The sequence below is a fragment of the Phoca vitulina genome, unplaced genomic scaffold (assembly GCF_004348235.1).
Source record: "Phoca vitulina isolate PV1807 unplaced genomic scaffold, GSC_HSeal_1.0 scaffold24, whole genome shotgun sequence".
Lineage (NCBI taxonomy): Eukaryota > Metazoa > Chordata > Mammalia > Carnivora > Phocidae > Phoca > Phoca vitulina.
In genome coordinates, this window is record NW_022589727.1 from 21,879,486 (window position 1) to 21,905,522 (window position 26,037).

Genomic DNA, 26,037 nt, shown 5'->3' on the forward strand with positions numbered 1-26,037 from the left:
TGTTGAAAAAGAAAAACAAAGCTGGGGGCATCACATTGCCCAATTTCAAGCTATATTACAAAGCAGTGATCACCAAGACAGCATGGTACTGGCACAAAAACAGATATATGGAACAGAATAGAGAGCCCAGATATGGACCCTCAACTCTATGGTCAAATAATCTTTGACAAAGCAGGAAAAAACATGCAATGGAAAAAAGACAGTCTCTTCAATAAATGGTGCTGGGAAAATTGGACAGCCACATAAAGAAGAATGAAACTTGACCATTCTCTAACACCATACACAAAGATAAACTCAAAATGGATGAAAGACCTCAATGTGAGACAGGAATCCATCAAAATCCTAGAGGAGAACATAGGCAGTAACCTCTTTGACTTTGGCCACAGCAACTTCTTTCAAGATACATCTCCAAAAGCTAGTGAAACAAAAGCAAAAATGAACTTTTGAGACTTCATCAAGATAAAAAGCTTCTGCACAGCAAAGGAAACAGTCAACAAACAAGGAGGCAACCCACAGAATGGGAGGTGATATTTGCAAATGACATTACAGATAAAGGGCTGGTATCCAAGATCTGTAAAGAACTTCTCAAGCTCAACACCCAAAAAACAAATAATCAAGTAAAAAAATGGGCAGAAGACATGAACAGACACTTCTCCAAAGAAGACATACAAATGGCTAATAGACACATGAAAAAATGTTCATCATCATTAGCCATCAGGGAAATTCAAATTAAAACCACATTGAGATACCACCTTACACCTGTTAGAATGGCAAAAATGGACAGGGAAAGAAACAACAAATGTTGGAGAGGTTGTGGAGAAAGGGGAACCCTCTTACACTGTTGGTGGGAATGCAATTTGGTACAGCCACTTTGGAAAACAGTGTGGAGGGTCCTCAAAAATTTAAAAATAGAGCTACCCTATGACCCAGCAATTGCACTACTGGGTATTTACCCCAAAGACACAGATTTAATGAAAAGAAGAGCCATATGCACCCCAATGTTCATAGCAGCAATGTCCGCAAGAGCCAAACTGTGGAAAGAGCCGAGATGCCCTTCAACAGATGAATGGATAAAGAAGATGTGGTCCATATATACAATGGAATATTACTCAGCCATCAGAAAAGATGAATACCCAACTTTTACATCAACATGGATGGGACTGGAGGAGATTATGCTAAGTGAAATAAGTCAAGCAGAGAAAGTCAATTATCATATGGTTTCACTTATTTGTAGTACATAAAGAATAGCATGGAAGACATTAGGAGAAGGAAGGGAAAAATGAAGGAGGGGGAAATCGGAGGGAGAGATGAACCATGAGAGATGATGGACTCTCAGAAAGAAACTGAGGGTTCTAGAGGGGAGGGGGGTGGGGGGATGGATTAGCCTGGTGGTGGGTATTAAAGAGGGCATGTACTGCATGGGGCACTGGGTGTTATACGAAAACAATGGATCGTGGATCACCACATCAAAAAGTAATCATGTATTGTATGGTGACTAACATAACATAATAAAATAAAATAAAATAAAATAAAATAAAATAAAATAAAATAAAATAAAATAAAATGATTTGATGTTGATCTGTGTTCAAGGGACAAGGCAAGCTCAGGGTCCCCCTACTATTGTGCTACTTTATCTCATCCCTTGGGTGTAGCCCTTCTTTCTTAATCAATTTACAACTTCCTGCACTGAATTATACCTACAATTGCACATACAACTTATTGTTTTTTATTTATTTATTTATTTTTAAGTAACCTCCAAGCCCAGCATGGACCCCAACACAGGGCTTGAGCTCATGACTCTGAGATCAGGACCCTAGCTGAGGTCAAGAGTCAGATGCTTAACAACTGAGCCACCCAGGTGCCCTGCACATGCAACTTATTGAAGTATTGAGGCACTAGAGTCCTTGAGAGTTAAAATTAAATACATTTAGATGAGAATTTCTTTGGTCATTTGTTTAATCTTCCTACCCCCTCCTCCTCCAGGACCTATGTTAGATGCTGTTAATCTAGTACCTCATATTAATGGAGTTAAGGAGATTTCTTAAGAATGATGGAACTACTTTTCTTATTTTGTCAGATGAATAAGGCTGATATATTACAGAGGTGTTATATATTACAGAGGTGTTATAAGTTTCAGGGTAAAGAAATTATATTTTAGGAAAGATAAATTTGGGCAGTCATGTAACCAACATCTATTTGTTGTCTTACAAAATCCACATTTATCTGTATGAGTAGAGAACAGTTTTATGTGTGCTCCTTTGGGTCCTTCTGTGATTATCTACAAAGAAATAGGTGCCATACTGAAGCACACACATGCACAAATAGTTTCCCTTTTATTTTTTTAGTTTAATTTAATTTTTAAATTGTTTTTATTCAAGTGTGATTAAATACAGGGTTATATTAGTTTCAGGTATATAATATAATGATTCAGCAATTCTATACATTTCTCAATGCTCCTCAAGATAAGTGTACTTGTCTTCTCCCTACCCTCTTTCCCTCTGACAACCACCAGTTTGTTCTCTGTATTTTTTTTTTGTTTGTCACTTTTATTCTTTGTTTTGTTGTTTTGTTTCTTAAATTACACACGGGTAAAATTATATGCTGTTTGCCTTCCTCTGTCTGACTTGTTTCATTTAGAATTATATCCTGTAGGTCCATCCATGAATTGCAAATGGTGAGCTGAATAATATTTCATTGTATATATATACTACATCTTCTTTATTGATTAATCTATCAATGGACACTTGGGTTGCTTCCATAATTTGGTTATTTGTAAATAATGCTGCAATAAACATAAGGGTGCCTATATCTTTTCAAATTAGTGTTTTGTTTTCTTTGGGTAAATACACAGTAGTGCAATTACTGGATTATATGGTAATTCTATTTTTAATTTTTTGAGGAAACTCTATACTGTTTTCCACAGTGGCTGCACCAATTTGCATTCCCACCAACAGTCCACAAGAGTTCCTTTTCCTCCACATCCTTGCTAACACTTGTCATTTCTTGTGTTGTTTTTTTTTTTTATTTTAGCCATCCTGAGAGATGTAAAGTGATATACTTATTGTGGTTTTGATTTGCATTTCCCTGATTATGAGTGATGTTGAGCATCTTTTCATGTGTGTCTGTTGGCCAACTGTATGTATTCTTTAAAAAATGTCTATTTAAGGTAGATCATTTGCAAATATCTTCTCCCATTCACTAGGTTGCCTTTTTGTTTTATTGATGGTTTCCTTCACTGTGCAAAATCTTTTTATTTTGGTGCAGAACCAATAGTTTAATTTTGCTTGTATTTCCCTTGGCAGAGGACATATCTAGAAAAATGTTTCAACAGCCAATGCCAAAGAGATTACTGCCAATATTTTCTTGTAGGAATTTTATGGTTTCAGATCTTTGATTTAAGTCTTTAATCCATTTTTAGTTTATTTTTGTGTATGGTGTAAGAAAGTGGTCCAGTTTTATTCTTTCACATGTTGCTATCCAGTTTTTTCAACACTATTTGTTGAAGAGACTGTCTTTTCTGGATTGTGTCTTCTTGCCTCCTTTGTCGATGATTAATTAATTATATAATCTCGAGTTTATTTCTAGGTTTTCTATTCTATTTCTTTTGCTCTGTTCTTATTTTTGTGCCAGTACCATACTGTTTTGATTACTACAGCTTTGTAGTATGTTTTGAAATCTGGGATTGTGATATATCCAGTTGTGTTGTTCTTTTTCAAGACTGCTTTGGCTATTGGCATCTTTTGTGGTTCAATATGAATTTAGGATTATTTGTTCCAGTTCTGTGAAATATGTTGTTGGTAATTTGATAGGGAATGCATTACATCTGTAGATTGATTTTGGTAGTATGGACACTTTAACAATATTTGTGCTTGTAATCCATGAGCACGGAATGTCTCTCTATTTGTGTCATCTTGAATTCTTTCATCAATATTTTATAGTTTTCAGAGTACAAGTCTTTCACCTCTTGGTTAAGTTTATTCCTGGGTATTTTATTCTTTTTGATGGAATTGTAAATGGGATTGTTTTCTTAAATTATCTTTCTGCTACTTCAATATTAGTGTATAGAAATGCAACATATTTTTGTATATTAATTTTGTATCCTGTGACTTTATTGAATTCATTTATTAGTTCTCATAGTTTTTTGGTAGAATTTTTAGGTTTTTCTCCATATAGTATTACTTCTTCCTTACCAGTTTGGATGCCTTTTATTCATTTTCTTGTCTGATTGCTGTGGCTAGGACTTCTGGTACTATGTTGAATAAAAGTGGTGAGAATGGACATCTTTGCCTTGTTTGTGATCTTAATGGAAAAGCTCTCAGATTTTCACTATTGAGTATGATGTTAGCTCTAGGTTTTCATATATAGCTTTTATTATGTTGAGGTACATTTCCTCTAAATCTACCTTATGAGAGTTTTTATCATGGGTGTTGTACTTTTTCAAATGCTTTTTCCACATCTACTGAGATGATCATATGGTTTTTATTCTTTCTCTTGTTAATGTGATGTATCATGTTGAGTGATTTGTGAATATTGAGCCACCTTTGCATTCCTAGAACAAATCCTACTTGATCGTGGTGAATGATTTTATAAATGTATTGTTGGATTGGGTTTGCTAATACTTTGTTGAGGATTTTTGCATCTATGTTCATTGGAGATACTGGCCTGTAGTTTTATTTTTTTGTACTATCTTTTTCTGGTTTTGGCATCAGGGTAATGATACTGGGTATCATAGGATGAATTTGGAAACTTAGGTTCCTCTTCTATTTTTTGGAATAGTTTGAGGAGAATAGATATTAATTCTTCTTTAAATATTTGGTAGAATTTGTTTGAGAAGCCATCTGGTCCTGGACTTTTGTTTGTTGGGAGTTTTTTGATTACTGATTCGATTTCTTTGCTGGTTATTGGTCTGTCCAAATTTTCCCGATTTAGTTTTGGATGTTTATATGTTTCTAGGAATTTATCCATTTCTTCTTGTTTGTCCAATTTGTTGGCATATAATTTTTCATAATAGTCTGTCATAATCCTTTGTATTTATGTGGTGTTAGTTATTTCTTCTCCTTCATTTATAGTTTATAGTTTTATGTATTTGAGTCCTCTCTATCTTTTTCTTCTTTCTTTCTTTCTTTCTTTTTTTTTTTTTTAAGAGTCTGGAGAATAGTTAATGATTTCCTTTTTAAATAAAGGTCTTTGGGTTTTGTAGATAGAAAGGAAAAATGACAATAATTCATTGTTTTCTCATTCTGGCATGCAAATTAAGCTACTCTAATGTCTGGAGGTTGGTTCTCTTTTAGTATATAGTTGGTGTGAGGTGTTATCTGCCTTTTCTTAGACCATGACCTGACCTCTGCTGCAACACCCTCCCCTAGTCACCACTTGTTTTCAGTAGTTTGTTTGCTGGGTAAATTATGAAGATTCAATTTGGAGTTCAGAATATTAGATGAACAAGCAGATGGGCACCATAGCAGCCCACATTTTCAGAAACTCAGACACATTTTAGAGTTCTTCCCACAAACTCATGTCCACCAGAAGTAGGCCTTGCCTTCCCTTGTTTCATTTCCCAAATCTGCTTAGTCAGAATTAGTTGCTTTAGTCCACCTTAGTTTATTTATTATTATGATCTAATTAGGAAAGTTGAAAACTAATTAACATGGGCCCTGTTGCTTTAGTTTACTTAGTATAACAAAATTTAACTACTAGTTGAGATCAGCATAATTTTATGGCCAGGTCTTTATGGCTAGTTTAAATTATTTCTGGTTTTTAAACTTAGTCAACAAATATTTATTGAAGTCTGTCATCAGTGCTGGGATATAGCTCTGAACTGGAGGTGCATTTTAGATGGGAGAGACTGTAAACAAAAGAATATGTAATATGTTGGGAGGTGAAAAGTATTGAGAATAATAATAGAGCAAGGCAGTGGTATCAAATAATGGTTCCATCAAAAGGTCCCTTTGATAACTTGACATTTTTAAAAAATTTTTTATTGTTATGTTGATCACCATACATTACATCATTACTTTTAGGTGTAGTGTCCCATGATTCATTGTTTGTGCATAACACCCAGTGCTCCATGCAGAACGTGCCCTCTTTAATACCCATCACCAGGCTAACCCATCCTCCCACCCCCCTCCCCTCTAGAACCTTCAGTTTGTTTTTCAGAGTCCATTGTCTCTCATGGTTCATCTCCCCCTCCGATTTCCCCCCCTTCATTCTTCCCCTCCTGCTATCTTCTTCTTTTTTTTTTCTTAACATATATTGCATTATTTGTTTCGGAGGTACAGATCTGAGATTCAACAGTCTTGCACAGTTCACAGCACTTACCAGAGCACATACCCTCCCCAGTGTCTATCACCCAGTCACCCCATCCCTCCCACTCCCCACCACTCCAGCAACCCTCAGTTTGTTTCCTGAGATTAAGAATTCCTCATATCAGTGAGGTCATATGATACATGTCTTTCTCTGTTTGACTTATTTCGCTCAGCATAATACCCTCCAGTTCCATCCACGTCGTTGCAAATGGCAAGATCTCATTCCTTTTGATGGCTGCATAATATTCCATTGTATATATATACCACCTCTTCTTTATCCATTCATCTGTCGATGGACATCTTGGCTCTTTCCACAGTTTGGCTATTGTGGACATTGCTGCTATAAACATCGGGGTGCACGTACCCCTTCGGATCCCTACATTTGTATCTTTGGGGTAAATACCCAGTAGTGCAATTGCTGGGTCCTATGGTAGCTGTATTTTCAACTTTTTGAGGAACCTCCATACTGTTTTCCAGAGTGGCTGCACCAGCTTGCATTCCCACCAAGAGTGTAGGAGGGTTCCCCTTTCTCTGCATCCCTGCCAACATCTGTCATTTCCTGACTTGATAACTTGACATTTGAGCCAAAACCCAAATGAAGTGAATCAAAAAGTTGCACTGATATATGGGGTAAAATGTTTCTGACCATGGTAACAGCAAGTGCAAAGGCACTGAGATGTGTGTGTGTGTTGTTGTTGTTGTTATGGTGGAAATACAGCAATTAGGTCAGTGTGGCTGAAATGGGTATAAGGAAGGTAAATGTAATTGATGAGCCTGGGGATAAGGAAGGTGGCTAGAGAGGAAGTGTAATCATGTAGGCCAGGATAAGCCTTTGGGTTTTATTTTGATCATTTAAATGAAATCAATTTTGAGGCTTTTGGATTTAGAAATGTGTGGACATAAATGTGATTTATAAAAAAAGTTTGTAACAATAAGAAAAAATATTGATGAGAGTGGGTTCAAGAGAGAATAGGATGAGGGGTACTTGGGTGGCTCAGTCAGTTAAGTGTCCTACTCTGGACTTTGGATCCAGTCATGAGCCTTCATCAAGCTCCATGCTCAGTGGAGAGTTTGCTTGAGATTCTTTCCCTCTGCCCCTGGCCCCTACATGCTCTTTTCTCTCTCTCTTTCAAATAAATAAATCAATCTTAAAAAAAAAAAAAGGAGAGAGAATGGGTTGAAATTGAACAGAGAAAATGAATATAGGCAATGCTTTGAAAAAATTTTGCCATGGAGGGGAGCAGAAAATGTTAATAGGAGAGCAGAAGGGTTTGTCTATTTATTTAGTGGGATATGTTTAATTTTAAGGTGGTGTTATATTACAGCACTTTTATATGCTAAAGTGAATAAGAGTGGGGGATATATTGTTATTCCAAGAATCAGTAATTTCTGGAGCTAAGTTCTTGAGTAGGTGAAATGGGATGGAATTCACTGACCCAAGTAGAGGGATTTACTTTAAGAGCTAGGAGAGTATATCCCTTGTAACAAAAGGAAAGATAGACTATCTGAGCATAGATGCAGGTAGGTTGATAAATGTGGTAGTTGGGCAAAGGTGTTCATTCTTAGATACCTGAAAATAGAGTTAAAAATATGTTTTCTAGCTTTTCTAGTTGTTCACAATGAGAGGGTTGTTACATGGTCCACCACTGTTATAAGTTACATGTATACTTTTTAAAGCATACAAGACATTGAAAAATTATGAGATTGAAATCTAGAAGAGATATAAGCCTAGTAAACACAGATTTTCCCTAGGGGTATCTGCCAATTCCAAAAGACATGGCCAAGGGGCTGAAATGATTAATAGAGTGTTTGACAATTTCATTAGACTATGGGTTAGGGAGAGATGAGATGGGAGCTTTAGTAACTGTCCTTAACCCAATCTCCTTTTTGGGTTGTGACTCAACTATATACAATTAGAAAAGGTAACAAGAGAGCTCACATAAGGACTTAAGTCCAGCTTTAAATCACCTCTGTTTCAATCTCTATTATTATATTAGAGGCTCTGGGATTGCTACCTATAAGAATTAAATGTAAAAACCCTATGGAGGAAGATAATATCATATTATGCCTTACATTATTTCCACAATGTCATATAACATGTCTGACACTCAACCAAAACACCCAGACCTATGAAGAGATACAATAATGTGGGTAAAGGCAAAGAACAACAATACACAATTGGAAAAGATTCAGAAAAGATCCATACTACAGTGTTCTCATAGTTAGACATTTTAAAAAATGCCAGATACATTTATTGGAATAAAAAAGTTTGAGAACTCTTGTGAAGGACAGCAAATAGTAAAGATGGAGAAAAAAGGAAATTCTAGAATTGTAAAATTCATTACTTGAAATTCAGAATTTAATTGACCATTTTAATGACAGTAGAGAGAGAATTAGTGAACTAAATGATAGGTCAAAAGAAAATTATCAGTCTGAATCATGGAAGAAAAAGGGATGAAATATAGACAAAAAAGTAAGAGATATAGGAAATATTGTGAACCCCAGAAAGAGTTGAGAAATTTTAAGCAATATTTGGAAAGTTGGTGGTTGGGAATTTTTCAAATATGATGAAGAACATCAAACTACAAACTTGTATAGGCCTACAAACCCTGGTTGAAAAAGTAAAAAGAAAACTACATCTAAAGATATCACAGTTAAATTACAAAAGAAAGAAAGAGAGAAACACAGAAAGAAGGAAAGAAAAAAATATTAAAATAGCCAGAGGGAAATGGAACTGACAGCTCTCTTCTCAAAAGAATAATGGAAGCCAGTTGACAATTGAATGATATCTTCAAACTACTGAGAGAAAATAATTGCCAAGCTTGAATGCTACCCTCAGTTAAAATAACCTGCAAAATAATGGTGAAATAAATATATTTTGGGACAAACAAAACAGGAGAAGCCATAAACAACAGACAGTCCTCCAAGGTGCTGTGAAGAAGGATGTATGTCAGTAAATCTAAGCTCAAAATGACCAAATAAAGGAAATCAAAATGTCTTTTAAAATTTTAAATATATATGGAATTAAAAAAAGTCACAGTAAGTAGAAAGAAAGGGTAAATAAAGAAAGGCTCATACATTAGGAAAACATACGAATATCAATTTCTATTAGACTCGAATAAGTCAAGGATGCATTTTATATAACCTTAAAGATAACAGGTAAAGGATGAGTATAACTCCTATGATAATGGGGCAGAGATAATAACAATCACAAGAAAAATAAGAAAAAAAATTAGATGGAACAAGTATAAAACAAATAGGAATACAGTAGGTTAAAAAATGTAATGTGATTACATCAAGTGTAAATTTAAAAAATAAGTATTGTCAGGATAATAAAACCAAGTCCAACAATATGCTAGTTAGAAGAAATATTTAAAATATCTGCATATAAAAAGGTTGAAAGTAAAAGATAGAAAAGATATAGCATGCAAATATTAGCCAAGGAGAGTTTTCTTTTTTAGCTACTTTAGTATTTTAATAATAGACTAAATGTATTTAAGGTCAAAAATACCTTACTAACAATACTATAGGACTCTGCATTAATGCTAAAAGCTTCAGTTCTAAATTTGAATGTGCTTCATAACATAACCTCAAGATACATAAAACAAAGAAATACTGCAATCATGGTAGGGCATTTTAATAAGCCTCTCTCATTATTTAATAGAATAAACAGACCAAAAATGAGTAAGGATATAGAATATTTGAATGAAACAATCAACAAAATTGACAGCATAGAACATTGATTCTAACAACTATAGTATGCATGGAAAACCTACCAAAATTGATTGTATGCTGAGTCATAAAGAAAGTCTCAACAAAGGATTGAAAACATATAGAATATATGTTCTCTGATCACAGTGGAATTAGGCTAGAAACCAATTATATAGAGGTAATGAGAAAATATCTATGTCTAAAAAAAAAAAAACACCCAATAATTTACTTCTAAATAATTCATGGATCAATGGTAATTAGAAAATACTTTGAACTCAGTGATAAAAATCAAACATCAAAACTTGTGGATGAAACTAAAGCAGTGCTTAGGAGTAAACATGTTAGAAAAGAAGCAAGACTAAAAAATCAATGATCTTAACCACATCAAAAACATTAGAGAAAGACTGGAGGATAAAGATAGCCACCTGAATCCAAATCATATATACCCTCTTCCCAACTCGTAAGATCAACAACAAGTGCAAATAAAACCTCACACAAGCCACACTTTGAGTAATACCAGGAGGCAGAGACCACCATGAGCTCTAATTTCCTGTAAGCAGAGAAATAAACACCAAATTCCACCAGAGTTGGCATTATTGCTACAAATCCATGGATATGTTGAGTGGGGAAAGGATGCTTAGGGCACTGCAAGTTAAGAGGAGAGAAGGACAGAGGACATGGAATAAGCATGGACAAAGTCATCCCCAGTATGACAAAGCCCAACACTATGAGTCAAATACACAACAGAGATCTGGGACTTGGTAATTCACATCCCCAGCTACAGGGAATGGGCTGGAAAGTGAGCAGAGGTGGCAGCCCCAGAGAAACATTGCTTCTGGGGGTAATTAGATACATAGGAAAGGTGTGGTGGCAGGGAGTCTTATATAAGAAAATTAAGGGAGTATTGTCCACATGAGTCCTTCTTGAGGAATCTAATGAATGTGTTTCCTCCAACCTAGAGATAACCAGGGAATCTTCAGTAAGATGACAGATGATGAACATTTATTATATTTCATTGTAGAGCTAAGACTGAAAGGGTGGAGCCAGGGTTGGAAAATAGTGTGTAAACATTGTATGTTCTGACAAAGTAAAAAAACACACCTCAATAACTGGTAGGCAAATGCTGAGAGAAAAGAGTAAGTAGACCACCATTGACTGGTGAAGAGTAGGTAGGAGTCAAAGGATTGGCAGCCCAGATTGGCAGCCCAGACAGTAAAAATTTAAATAAGAAAAAACAGGATTCAGAGCACAATAAAGGCACATAGGATAAAAATACAAACGTTCCTAAAGAAGAAAAAAAAAGTTTTTTTGAGAGAGAGAGTGTGCACGTGTGCATGCTAGTGGGGGAGGGACAGAGGGAGAGAGAGAATATTGAGCAGGCTCTATGCTCAGCGCAGTCTGACATGAGGCTCAATCCCACAACCCTGAGATCATGACCTGAACTGAAATCAAGAGTCAGGTACTTAACAGACTAAGCCACCCAGGCACCCCAAGAAAAAACCTTTTTAATTAATAAAGAAGACACACCAAATACAGAAACACAGCATAACATAATACACATAGCACATATAAAGTAAGATGATATAATCGAGTTGACAAGTATATCAGTTATATGGCTTAACTTGCCTATTAAAGGAAAAGATTTTAAAATTGGCTTATGTAGCAAAAAAACAATGCCAGGCTATCCACAAGAGATCCAGCTAAAACACAGTGATTTAAATCTCTAAAAATAAAAGGATGGTCAAAGATAGAGCAGAGAGGTGGAAACAAGAAAAAACCACATGTTCTGATCCTTATATCAGATAAAGTAGAATTCAGGCAAATAAATGTTAAATGGGACATAGGATACATTCTAATATTAAAAGCTGCAATTTACTATGAAGATATGTTATAGATACCTATGCACCAAAAAGCACAGCAAGCCTTATATAAAGGGAATAATAAAAAACAAAATTCCCAACTCAAAAAGCTAGAAAAAGAAAAACAAAGGACATTTCAAGAAAGCACAAAGAGGCAAATACAAAAGAAAATAAATAGATGTTAATGAGGAGGATAATGAAAAAGCAGATCAAATCAGTAAGTCAAAATTCTGGGTCCTTAGAAAAATCAACAAAATTAATAATTAGTATATTTAATCAGGAGGAGAAGGGAGAAAAATATATGAAATAATAAATAGCAAGCAGAAATGATAGATATAGAGGAAATTTTTTAAAAATCATAAGATGCTACTCTACATACCTCTATGCAAATAAAGTTCAAAACTTGGATAAAGTGGATTTTTTTTTTTTAAGGAAGAGACAGATTACCAAAATTGATCTCAGTAAAAATAGAGAGCTTAAATGGAATCATTTGTATAGAAGAAATAGAAGAGTTAGCAATGAACTACCACAATAAAGCAACGGGACCAGATGGTTTTACATTATCATATTGTATACCTAAAACGAATCCAATGTTATATGTTAATTACATCTCAATAAAACCGGGGAAGAAAAGAAAATAAGTGCATTTGCACATAGTGTGGATAAATATTTGGTGAGATTTTTGTTTCAGTTTTGCATGGTTACAAGTGTGAACTGGGTCACCATATAAAATGTATTTCTTACTGTGAGACTTAGTCAAAAAAGTTAGAAAAACACTGTCTGAGTAGTTAAAAGGAATATATTGAATTGATACTTTGTGGTAAAACTGATCTCAGAAATGTAATGTTGAGTGAAAAATCCAAATTGCAGAATGTACAATGTGATACTATTTTTGAAAAAGAAAATGGTGTCTTATTTTCCACAGTATCATATTGGTGGAATCATGTTTTCGTACAAAATAAGCCTGAAAGATTTGCACCAGGCTTCTATCAGAGGTGTTTCTGGGAACTCGGGTGGTATTTAGAAAAGCCTGAGCTTTATATGGCCTGCTTTGTGAATAAAAGTAAGTGTGAATGTTTAACTTGTATATTTAAGTGATTAAGAAAATGATTACACCTTATGGAAAGAATTTGCAAGGAACCCCTGAAAATTCAGGTGGTTTTCCCTTGGTTGTTTTTGTCTTTTTCTAATTCATCTTCTGTTGCTGATCAGTTTACATTTTGAGTATCTTCCAAATTTGTAATATGCTCTTGTTGATTTTTTCAGTTATTAGCTTAAGATTGCACATAAAATCCCTTAAACATTGGGGGGGAGAAAGGGGTTACCTGTTAAGGTATTTTGAGGTCTGGGTTTTCTACAGCATTTTCCTCAACCAGGTACCATTGACCTAGCACATTCTATGTTGCGACAATTAGGCTGAGAAATCTTTAAGAACTTAAAGTGTTACTACATAGAGTCACCCTGTGCCACATTTCTAAGGGAATCCTTTTTGTGCCTGAAAGTTCTCCTTTTCATGTGTCCACTCTTTCCACTTTAATACTCTGTCAGATAAAACACACGATGAGTTGTGGCTCCAGTCAGGTCAGATTTATTCTAGTATGAGGGTTTAAATATTCTATACTGATGCTAAATGTTAAATGGATTAGTTAATCCAGTTGTAGAAAACAGAATTGAATTGGAACATTTCCCTTGTTAGGTTAAATAAGTAATTAGCATACCCAAAATATTTATGGATCTTATAACCTGTTTTTTTATGTATGTATGTATTTATTTATTTAATTTATTTTAGTAATCTCTACCCCAACATGGAACTTGAACTCACGACCCTGAGATCAAGAGTCACACACTCTACTGACTGAGCCAGCCAGATACCCATAACTTGTGCTATTTAAATCTTCTCAACAGAATCTATATCAACTTTTCTACTAGTCTTCTTAGTGTTTGGGTTAAAATTAGACCTGGGGAATTTTTGCAGGTATTAATCCTCACTTATTAAAAACAAAACAAAACAACATAAGAAGTTAAAATATGAAACTATTTTTTTACTCTGTGGGGGTGATGAAGTAATTATGAAATTGTAGATAAGGAAGAGCCATATAGCACATTAGATATTGGGGGAGGATAGTTTGTTTTAATATTTAAAAAATTTTTGGAAAAGACCATGTTATTTTTGCACATTTGTTTATTGTTTGTAAAAATGCTGTTTCTACAATTTTATAATAATTTTTTTATTTTTTATTGTTATGTTAATCACCATACATTACATCATTACTTTTAGATGTAGTGTTCCATGATTCATTGTTTGTGCATAACACCCAGTGCTCCATGCAGAACATGCCCTCTTTAATACCCATCACCAGGCTAACCCATCCTCCCACCCCCCTCCCCCCTATAACCTTCAGTTTGTTTTTCAGAGTCCATCATCTCTCATGGTTCGTCTCTCCCTCCGATTTTCCCCCGTTCATTCTTCCCCTCCTGCTATCTTCTTCTTTTTTTTTTCTTAACATATATTGCATTATTTGTTTCAGAGGTACAGATCTGAGATTCAACAGTCTTGCACAATTCACAGCGCTTACCAGAGCACATACCCTCCCCAGTGTCTATCACCCAGTCACCCCATCCCTCCCACCCCACCCCCCACTCCAGCAACCCTCAGTTTGTTTCCTGAGATTAAGAATTCCTCATATCAGTGAGGTCATATGATACAAGTCTTTCTCTGTATGACTTATTTCGCTCAGCATAATACCCTCCAGTTCCATCCACGTCGTTGCAAATGGCAAGATCTCATTCCTTTTGATGGCTGCATAATATTCCATTGTATATATATACCACCACTTCTTTATCCATTCACCTGTCGATGGACATCTTGGCTCTTTCCACAGTTTGGCTATTGTGGACATTGCTGCTATAGACATCGGGGTGCACGTACCCCTTCGGATCCCTACATTTGTATCTTTGGGGTAAATGCCCAGTAGTGCAGTTGCTGGATCATATGGTAGCTGTATTTTCAACTTTTTGAGGAACCTCCATACTGTTTTCCAGAGTGGCTGCACCAGCTTCCATTCCCACCAAGAGTGTAGGAGGGTTCCCCTTTCTCTGCATCCCCGCCAACATCTGTCATTTCCTGACTTGTTAATTTTAGCCATTCTGACTGGTGTGAGGTGGTATCTCATTGAGGTTTTAATTTGGATTTCCCTGATGCCGAGTGATGTTGAGCACTTTTTTGTGTGTCTGTTGGCCATTTGGATGTCTTCTTTGGAAAAATGTCTGTTCATGTCTTCTGCCCATTTCTTGATTGGATTCTTTGTTCTTTGGGTGTTGAGTTTGATAAGTTCTTTATAGATTTTGGATACTAGCCCTTTATCTGATATGTCATTTGCAAATATCTTCTCCCATTCTGTCGGTTGTCTTTTGGTTTTGTTGACTGTTTCTTTTGCCGTGCAAAAGCTTTTTATCTTGATGAAGTCCCAATAGTTCACTTTTGCCCTTGCTTCCCTTGCCTTTGGCGATGTTTCTAGGAAGAAGTTGCTGTGGCTGAGGTCGAAGAGGTTGCTGCCTGTGTTCTCCTTTAGGATGTTGATGGACTCCTGTCTCACATTGAGGTCTTTCAACCATTTGGAGTCTATTTTTATGTGTGGTGTAAGGAAATGGTCCAGTTTCATTCTTCTGCATGTGGCTGTCCAATTTTCCCAACACCATTTGTTGAAGAGACTGTCTTTTTTCCATTGGATATTCTTTCCTGCTTTGTCAAAGATTAGTTGACCATAGAGTTGAGGGTCCATTTCTGGGCTCTCTATTCTGTTCCATTGATCTATGTGTCTGTTTTTGTGCCAGGACCATACTTTCTTGATGATGACAGCTTTGTAATAGAGCTGGAAGTCCGGAATTGTGATGCCGCCAGCTTTGCTTTTCTTTTTCAACATTCCTCTGGCTATTTGGGGTCTTTTCTGGTTCCATACAAATTTTAGGATTATTTGTTCCATTTCTTTGAAAAAAGTTGATCATATTTTGATGGGGATTGCATTGAATGTGTAGATTGCTCTAGGTAACATTGACATCTTCACAATATTTGTTCTTCCAATCCATGAGCATGGAACATTTTTCCATATCTTTGTGTCTTCCTCAATTTCTTTCATGAGTATTTTATAGTTTTCTGAGTAGAGATCCTTTGCCTCTTTGGTTAGATTTATTCCTAGGTATCTTAAGGTTTTGGGTGCAATTGTAAATGGGATCGACTCCTTTATTTCTCTTTCTTCTGTCTTGTTGTTGGTGTATAGGAATGCCACTGACTTCCATGCATTGTTTTTATATCCTGCCACTTTACTGAATTCCTGTATGAGTTCTAGCAGTTTTGGGGTGGAGTCTTTGGGGTTTTCCACATAAAGTATCATATCATCTGCAAAGAGTGAGGGTTTGACTTCTTCTTTGCCAATTTGGATGCCTTTTATTTCTTTTTGTTGTCTGATTGCTGTGGCTAGGACTTCTAATACTATGTTGAATAGCAGTGGTGATAGTGGACATCCCTGCCGCATTCCTGACCTTAGGGGGAAAGCTCTCAGTTTTTCCCCATTGAGAATGATATTCGCTGTAGGTTTTTCATAGATGGCTTTTATGATATTGAGGTATGTACCCTCTATCCCTATACTCTGAAGAGTTTTGATCAAGAAAGGATGCTGTACTTTGTCAAATGCTTTTTCTGCATCTATTGAAAGGATCATAGGATTCTTGTTCTTTTGTTAATGTATTGTATCACGTTGATTGATTTGCAGATGTTGAACCAACCTTGCCGCCCAGGGATAAATCCCACTTGGTCGTGGTGAATAATCCTTTTAATGTACTGTTGGATCCTATTGGCTAGTATTTTGGTGAGAATTTTTGCATCCATGTTCATCAGGGATATTGGTCTGTAATTCTCCTTTTTGATGGGGTCTTTGTCTGGTTTTGGGATCAAGGTAATGGTGGCCTCATAAAACGAGTTTGGAAGTTTTCCTTCCATTTCTATTTTTTTGGAACAGTTTCAGAAGAATGGGTATTAATTCTTCTTTAAATGTTTGGTAGAATTCCCCTGGGAAGCCATCTGGCCCTGGGCTTTTGTGTTTTGGGAGATTTTTGATGACTGCTTCAATTTCCTTAGTGGTTATAGGTCTGTTCAGGTTTTCTATTTCTTCCTGGTTCAGTTTTGGTAGTTGATACATCTCTAGGAATGCATCCATTTCTTTCAGGTTATCTAATTTGCTGGCATAGAGTTGCTCATAATATGTTCCTATAATTGTTTGTATTTCTTTGGTGTTGGTTGTGATCTCTCCTCTTTCATTCATGATTTTGTTGATTTGGATCATTTCTCTTTTTGAATAAGTCTGGCCAGCGGTTTATGAATCTTATTAATTATTTCAAAGAACCAGCTCCTAGTTCCATTGATCTGTTCTACTGTTCTTTTGGTTTCTATTTCATTGATTTCTGCTCTGCTCTTTTTTATTTCTCTTCTCCTGCTGGGTTTAAGCTTTATTTGCTGTTCTTTCTCCAGCTCCTTTAGGTGTAGGGTTAGGTTGTGTACTTGAGACCTTTCTTGTTTCTTGAAAAGGCTTGTATTGCTATACACTTTCCTCTTAGGACTGCCTTTGCTGCATCCCAAAGATTTTGAATAGTTGTGTTTTCATTTTCATTTGTTTCCATGAACTTTTTAAATTCTTCTTTAATTTCCTGGTTGACCCATTCATTCTTCAGTAGGATGCTCTTTAGCCTCCATGGATTTGAGTTCTTTCCGACTTTCCTCTTGTGATTGAGTTCTAGTTTCAAAGCATTGTGGTCTGAAAATAGGCAGGGAATGATCCCAATCTTTTGGTACCAGTTGAGACCTGATTTATGACCTAGCATGTGATCAATTCTGGAGAATGTTTCATGGGCACTAGAGAAGAATGTGTATTCTGTTGCTTTGGGATGGAATGTTCTGAATATGTCTGTGAAGTCCATTTGTTCCAGTGTGTCATTTAAAGTCTTTATTTCCTTGTTGATCTTTTGCTTAGATGATCTGTCCATTTCAATGAGGGGGATGGTAAAGTCCCCCACTATTATTGTATTGTTGTCAATGTGTTTCTTTGCTTTTGTTATTAATTGCCTTATATAATTGGCTGCTCCCTTGTTAGGGGCATAGATATTTACAATTGTTAGATCTTCTTGTTGGATAGACCCTTTAAGTAGGATATAGTGTCCTTCCTCATCTCTTATTACAGTCTTTGGTTTAATATCTAATTTGTCTGATATAAGGATTGCCACCCCAGCTTTCTTTTGGTGTCCATTAGCATGGTAAATGGTTTTCCACCCCCTCACTTTCAATCTGGGGGTTTCTTTGGGTCTAAAATGAGTCTCTTGCAGACAGCATATCAATGGGTCTTGTTTTTTTATCCAATCTGATAGCCTGTGTCTTTTGATTGGGGCATTTAGCCCATTTACATTCAGGGTAACTATTGAAAGATATGAATTAAGTGCCATTGTATTGCCTGTAAGGTGACTGTTACTGTATATTTTCTGTGTTCCTTTCTGGTCTATGTTACTTTCAGCCTCTCTCTTTGTTTAGAGACCCCTTTCAATATTTCTTGTAGGGCTGGTTTTGTGTTTGCAAATTCCTTTAGTTTTAGTTTGTCCTGGAAGCTTTTAATCTCTCCTTCCATTTTCAATGACAGCCTAGCTGGATATAGTATTCTTGGCTGCATATTTTTCTCATTTAGTGCTCTGAATATATCATGCCAGTCCTTTCTGGCCTGCCAGGTCTCTGTCGATAGGCCTGTTGCCAATCTAATGTTTCTACCATTGTAGGTTACAGATCTCTTCTCCCGAGCTGCTTTCAGGATTTTCTCTTTGTCTCTGAGACTTGTAATTTTACTATTAGATGTCGGGGTGTTGACCTATTTTTATTGATTTTGAGAGGGGTTCTCTGTGCTTCCTGGATTTTGATGCCTGTTTCCTTCCCCAAATTAGGGAAATTCTCTGCTATAATTTGCCCCATTATACCTTCTGCCCCTCTCTCTCTTTCTTCTTCTTCTGGGATCCCAATTATTCTAATGTTGTTTCGTTTTATGGTATTGCTTATCTCTCGAATTCTGCCCTCGTGATCCAGTAGTTGTTTATCTCTCTTTTTCTCAGCTTCTTTGTTTTCCATCATTTGGTCTTCTATCTCACTGATTCTCTCTTCTGCCTCATTTATCCTAGCAGTTAGTGCCCCCATATTTGATTGCACCTCATTAATAGCCTTTTTGATTTCTACTTGGTTAGATTTTAGTTCTTTTACTTCTCCAGAAAGGGTTTCTCTAATAACTTCCATGCTTTTTTCAAGCCCAGCTAGTATCTTTAACGTGATGATTCTGAACTCTAGATCCGACATCGTACTAAGGTCCGTATTGAGTAGGTCCCTGGCAGTCGGTACTACCTCTTGTTCTTTTTGTTGAGGTGATTTTTTCCATCTTGTCATTTTGTCCAGAGGAGAATAGATGAATGAGAGAACAAAATGCTAACAGGGTAACAATGTCCCCAGAAAATATACTCTAAACAAATCAGAAACGACCTGAAGCAGGTGGAAAAGAAAGGGAAAGAGAGAAAAAAGAAAAAGAAAAAAAGAAGAAAAAGATAAAGATAAAAACAAACAAAAAAAGAACAAAACAAAACAAAAAAAGAACAAAACAAACAAAAAAAGATTGTGATCAAATATGATCAGGCTGGATTATAGATCAGTGCCACACACTAGATTTTGGGTGTATTTTGGTCTGTTAGAAGAAAGTGCCTCCCAAAATTTTAAAGAAAGAAAAACTTATATATGTACAAAAATAAGGGTTGATATGATGAAGGGATAGAATATGACCGTAAAGATAAAAGTATAAAAAATTTTATAAAAGGAATTGATAAGAAGTTGTTTGAAAAAAGAAAGAAGAGGTTTAAAAAAAAAAAAGGGAGAGAATGTGCTCAGGCAGGGGAGTAGAAAAAAAACATACACTAGAGATTTAGGGTATATTTTGATCTGTTAGAAGAAACTATCTCAAAATTTTAAAGAGAGAACAACTTATATATATATGCCAAAAATACGGGTAACTACTATGAAGGGATAGGATATGACTCTAAAAATGAAAAATAAAAATGGTTTTTAAAAAAGGGATTGATAAGATGTTGGTTGAAAAAGGGAAAAAGAAAATTTCAAAAAAAAAATAGTTAAAAAAAAAATTAAGTTTGAAAGACTACAGAATCGTGGTAAAAAAAGCCATGGATTCTATGTGCAGTATTCCCCTAGCGCTGGAGTTCTGCCGTTCTTATTGATCGGTAAACTTGGTCTTGGCTGGCTGTTCTCGCTGATCTTCTGGGGGAGGGGCCTGTTGCTGTCGTTCCCAAATGTCTTTGCCGGAGGCGGAATTGCCCCACCCTTGCCTGGTCTGGGCTAAGTAATCTGCTCGGGTTTGCTCTCCAGAGCTTTTGTTCCCTGCAAGCTTTCCTTACAGCTTTGGAGGTGGAGAGTGAAAATGGCGGCCTCCCAATCTCCGCCCCGGAGGAGCCGAGAACTCGGGGCCCCGCTCCTCAGTGCGCCCCCAGAGAAAAGCAGTCAGTCACTCCTGTCTCCCCGGTCTCCGGCCTCACTCCGTGCTCACCTGGCCTGTGACCGCGGGTTTCTATCGCTGGCACCCGACCCCGTGTGGAGTCTTCAAACCCAGCAGATCCCTGCAGTGTGCTCCCGCGCCGCTCCTCCCAGGGTAGGAAGGGGAGTCTCCCTGGATCTGCCGCTTGTTGGGTCCCTGCTGGAGCAGCAGTGGCCCGACTGTGCTGCGGATCACGGTTTATGGCAACCCCGAGCTGAGAGCCCACGCCTCAGCTCCGTCTCTGCAGCCGGCTTCCCTGCTCCAATACCTGGGAACTGTGCCGCACTCAGGCACCCCCGGTCTTTCTGTGACCCCGAGGGTCCTGAGACCACACTGTCCCAGCGAGGGTTCCATCCCCCGCTTAGCCACCGGAGTGACGTCCCTCAGCGGAGCTGACTTCTAAAAGTTTCGATTTTGTGCTCCGCGGCTCTATCACTTGCCAGAAGTGGCCGACGGAGGCCCCTCCCCCGCCATCTATCCTCCCGAATATCGCCTTGGATTCACTTCTCCTCATGTCCTACCTTCCAGAAAGTGGCTGCTTTTCTGTTCAGAGAGTTGTTGCTATTCTTTTCTTCGATCTCCTGTTGAGTTTGTAGGTGTTCAGAATGGTTTGATCCCTATCCAGCTGAATTCCTAAGACCAGACGAAATCCAGGTCTCCTACTCCTCCACCATCTTGCTCCGCCCCCCCCAATTTTATAATAATTTTAATCCTTAGTTTGGAAAATGGCAAAATTTGATAATTGCAAGTTTTGTGTTATACTGTGATCCCTATGTTCATTGGTTAAATCCTGTTGATTATGTTGTCTCACAACCAGAATTTAAAATATGCAGATTTTGTTGCTAAGGTTTTGATAATCATTATTGCCTCTCATACATTTGCAAACTTTGAATTTATCTTCAATAATCTCCTCTTAAGAGTAAGCATAATATAAACACATCATTCCATGTCTCCAGAGAAAAAGTTTTCTAGCATGTGAATTTAAATATATGAAGCATACTCTTTTAATAAGAAACTTTACTTTTTTTGGGGTGCCTGGGTGGCTCAGTCATTAAGCATCTGCCTTCGTCTCAGGTCATGATCCCGGGGTCTTGGGATTGAGCCCCATATCGGGCTCCCTGCTCACTGGGAAGCCTGCTTCTCCCTCTTCTGCTCCCACTGCTTGTGTTCCCTCTTGCTGTGTCTCTCTCTGCCAAATAAATAAATAAAATCTTTAAAAAAAAAAAGAAACTTTACTTTTTTTGAGGAGGGGTTAATCATTGTTATTTTATTTTATTATTATTTTTCCTTCCAAGATTTTATTTAAATTCAAGTTAGTTAACATATAGTGTAGTATTAATTTCAGGAGTATAATTTAGTGATTCATCAATTACATATAACATCAAGTACTCATCAAAGGCACCCTCCTTAATGCCCATCACTTATTTAGCCCACCCCTCACCACCTTCCCTCCAGCAACCCTCAGTTTGTGAACCCTCTATAGTGAAGAGTCTCGTGGTTTGCCTCCTTCTTTGTTCTTTTTCTTTTAAACAACATTTTTTTTTAAGATTTTTATTTATTTATTTGACAGAAAGAGACACAGCGAGAGAGGGAACACAAACGGGGGAGTGGGAGAGGGAGAAGCAGGCTTCCCGGGCAGCATTGAGCCTGATGCAGGGCTCTATCCCAGGACCCTGGGATCATGACCTGAGCCAAAAGCAGACACTTAACGACTGAGCCACCCAGGCATCCCTCCTCTTTGTCCTTATCTTATTTTATTTTTCCTTCCCTTCCCCTATGCTCATCTGTTTTGGTTTTTAAATTCCACATATCAGTGAAATCATATGGTATTTTTTACTTTTTAAAAGACATTTAATGGAAGTATTTTTCAGATGTGATTATCTTTATCCTTTAAATAAAATGTCTAATACAATGATAATACTTACATATTACCCTACATGACAACTGGCAGTATCCTCAAACCAATCTTTTAAAATTAACATTATCATTATTGCTATTATGGTTATTATTGTTTGATGCATGGAGTTTTGAGGCATAAATAATTTTAATGGTTTTGTGGCATAAATAATTTTAATGGTTTTATTGTCTTGGAGTACTTTTAACTTATTTAATAAATATTTTAATAAAAAGTTTTAAAATTGGGGTAAGAAACATAACAAGCATTAAATTTACCATCTTAGCTATTTTTAAGTGTATGGTTCAGTAGTGTTAAGTATATTCAGCAAGGCACCTCTAGAACTTTTGGAGTTTTTAATGGCCTCATTAGGAAATCAAAACCAATATAAAATATTACATTTTAGTTTAGAGGTATGTAGGGAAGACCTGTTATTGCCAGTTTATTCATCATCAGAAATCTGGATTTTTTTTCAATAGGCTCTGCAGGAGTTGTTTTCTATACAAAGGCAATTCTGGTATTTTTGTATTTGTCTCTCTTTATCATGAAATTAAGGCATGGGTTTTAAATCCAGCTTCTTTATTCAAGATATGAGTTTTGGTTAACTCCATTAAGAAGTTCACAGTCATAGTTATAAATAAGTCCAATTCCTCCTGTACCACAGATGCATGAAATGCATATGATTAAATGACATGTCTGGTGGCCTATCCCGGGAAACTTGTCAGCTCATGCCAATAGCAATGACAGAAGACACAAACTGGGCACTGAAATAATAATAGTATTGGCAGCCTTCACAAATCAGGGTAAATGACTTTAGAGTTTTAACTTCAGACTTCTTCAACATGAACCAATAAAATAATTTAAAAATGATTTCAGAAAATGAGTGTATTAGGAGAGATGAATAAATCTTCAACACCAAATATTCAAGACTCCAGAGGCAGTTTGAACTGCCTAGCATATTAAAGCTAAACTCAAGCCAAGCCATCAGGAATGTTGGTTGACTAGGTTATACTGTTTCTCAGAGATGTAGGTCTGAAGATGAATGAACAAGCTCCCCCACCAGGACACTTTAGCTTTGGTGTCTTTCAGTGGCCCTTGTCTGAGTTCTTCCCTTTCCTTCTTGCTAAATCACATTTCTCCTTGTCAGTACTGCTGGTCACATTCTTATTCTGAACTGTCTACCAAAGTACCAGAGTCAGATGGCCAGGGTGACTGGGCAAAATTATTGGACTTTCTTAGATCAGTCTTCTTTTCTATAAAAATGGAGAAATAATGCTTGCTTCATAGGTTTGTTGTTAGGATTAAATTGAGTAATGATTACACTGTACTCTGCTCTAGCTAAGAGAAAATTCCACATTTTGACAACTTTGGCAACTTTTATGCCTGGGAGGTGGGAGTTGGTGGGCAGAGCTATGTTATATGTTAACTAAAGTGAATTTAAATTAAAAATTTTAAAAATCACCAATAAGTTTTCTGATTTTGTTTGAGGGGCAAGCAAATTGCTCTTTCATTTAGACAAAATCTCTTTATTTATATTTTGGTTATACAAATGGAAAAGCCAAGATCCTATTCTGGAATGGAGACCTTTGGCATTGTGGGAGGAGCTAAACTGCTCTATGTAATAACATAGTTTAAGATTTAGTCCTTTTTGTAACATTGCTCTTCTGTCCTATATTTTAACTGGCATATTATATTTATTGTGGCTGTAGGAGAAATAATTGCACCCCGCCTCTCTGACCCAAGAAAATCCTACACACTTCTGAGAGGCCTCGGTCTGTGAAGAGAGCATTGAAAGACACACCAACTGTGAGTTGATGGGTTTAGTTCCTCAACCCTAGAGGCAGCTGGGAGATGAGGTGATGGGAACTTACCATGGAGCTCTTGGTAGTGGGGTAGCCCAAGACACCGAGGTATTCTAGTCATATTTAGTTGCAGTATAATGCAAATGTTAAGCTTTACTTTCTACTTGGTTACCCACAAGCTTTTGGGCTGTTAACATTGTACTAAATGCCAAAGGTTCTAACTAGCTGTGCTTTGGGGAGGGGCTTGTGTCTGTGTTTCCATACTGAGAATTGGAAAGAGCCTGAGAGATAATTTCCTCAGGGACATGGTTGCTGAGGTGAAATTGACAATTAATACATACTTATAGAATATACATTCTTTAGGGATTTCCAGAGATATTGGAATTCTTGAAGTCAAACAAGATGCACATTTGAATAATTGTTATTTGGGTATTAAAAGTGGAATGTCAGGGTAAACAGTATATGCCTTAGAGTAATTTGTACTTTAAAAAGGTTTGAAAGATGGAAGGAATGGTCTACAGCAAAAGAATGGATCAAGAATGGTGAAATAACACTTATTGGTGATATTTTAGGAACATTCCATGCCTAGTGTGCCCCTTCCCCCCATTAAACTTTTACCACATAGGCCACTGATACTTATAAGTTGGTTCCTCTTTTGTTCTAAAAATAAAGTAGACCTCAGAGCCTGGATTCCCCCCAATCCCACCCCTTCCACCTCTTTGAAGTCATTAAAGAGCTGCATCTGTATTTCTTGGCTCTATTCCTGAATCTAGTCAATGAAAGGAATAAAACATCTACTTGGCCACCATCTTGTGCTACTAGATAGAAAATTCACTTAGAGTAAGATTCTATCTGTATCCCTTATCTCCCTCTTTCTGTTATCTCCTAACCTTGCCAATGCCGGTTCTGGGGCTCTCATAAAATGTTGTTGAGTCAATGATGTGGGAGATAGAGAATGAGAATGATGCTGGTGATACTGAGATGCTATCAGTAGGAGTCACAGGTCTCTGAGAAACTCTTTGTGAGGGACTGTGCAACCTTGGGCACGCCAAGATTTCAGTTACAGAAACAGGAGACAAGTTGGGAACTCAAGAGTGATGTCCCTAGCCTTTTCACTTGGTATCTCCCACCATTGGTATGTAGAGTTGAGGGGTATTTCAGACTATTAGGCTCTGAATGCTCACAGATGGCCAGGAGAATGGGATCTGAAGAATATCAAATGGACTGATTGTTGGGATGTCCATAGTTTAGAATTGAGTTCCAGTGTCCTCTTACACCGTATGACATTTAGGGATCTATGTTTGGATTATTGCAGAAAAGTTAATTTGCTTTTTGGTCTGAGGTGAATTCTGTTTCTTTCTGGATCTTTAAGTAACTTTCCCCCTCCCTCTATATTAATGCTTGGCATAATGGGTTTTTATCTAAAGTGATTTGTAGAGTTATAAATGTTTGCTGGAATCAAAAAAATTTTGATGTGTTTTAAGATGATTTAAGTGCCTGGTAGTCCTGGTTATCTAGTATCAGCCGAAGATTATTGTCACTGGCCAAACTTGTTTTCTATTTATAAAATGATATGAAGTTCTTCTATTGTTAGAAAGAGAATTAGTAGCATGCTCCTTTAGGGAATCTCTGCCTTTTAACTCATAAGAGCCTATGACCCCTAAAAGTTATTACAGGAGAAATAGATGTGCCCTGGAACAGAAGTGGTGGCCAGTGTACTTCAAAGAAATCTTTTGTACCTTTTGTAACTGCCAAGCCAATTAGGTAGCACTCTTTATTGAGACTGCAAAAAAGGTAGGACTTGAAGTTTGCCCTCTAAAACTTTTATGCAGGGACTGATTTGACAATTTA

The 26,037-nt window shown here is 36.8% G+C and overlaps 1 long non-coding RNA gene across 2 annotated transcripts in view; it reads left to right on the forward strand.

The window, feature by feature from the left end:
• LOC116642786 overlaps positions 1 to 24,725 on the forward strand; it is a 340,567-nt gene extending 315,842 nt beyond the window's left edge. For both annotated transcript variants that reach the window (XR_004301382.1, XR_004301383.1), the window contains one exon: positions 24,094 to 24,725. This is a non-coding gene — a long non-coding RNA (uncharacterized LOC116642786). The remainder of the gene's footprint in view (positions 1 to 24,093) is intronic.
• The last annotated feature ends 1,312 nt before the right edge of the window (positions 24,726 to 26,037 follow it).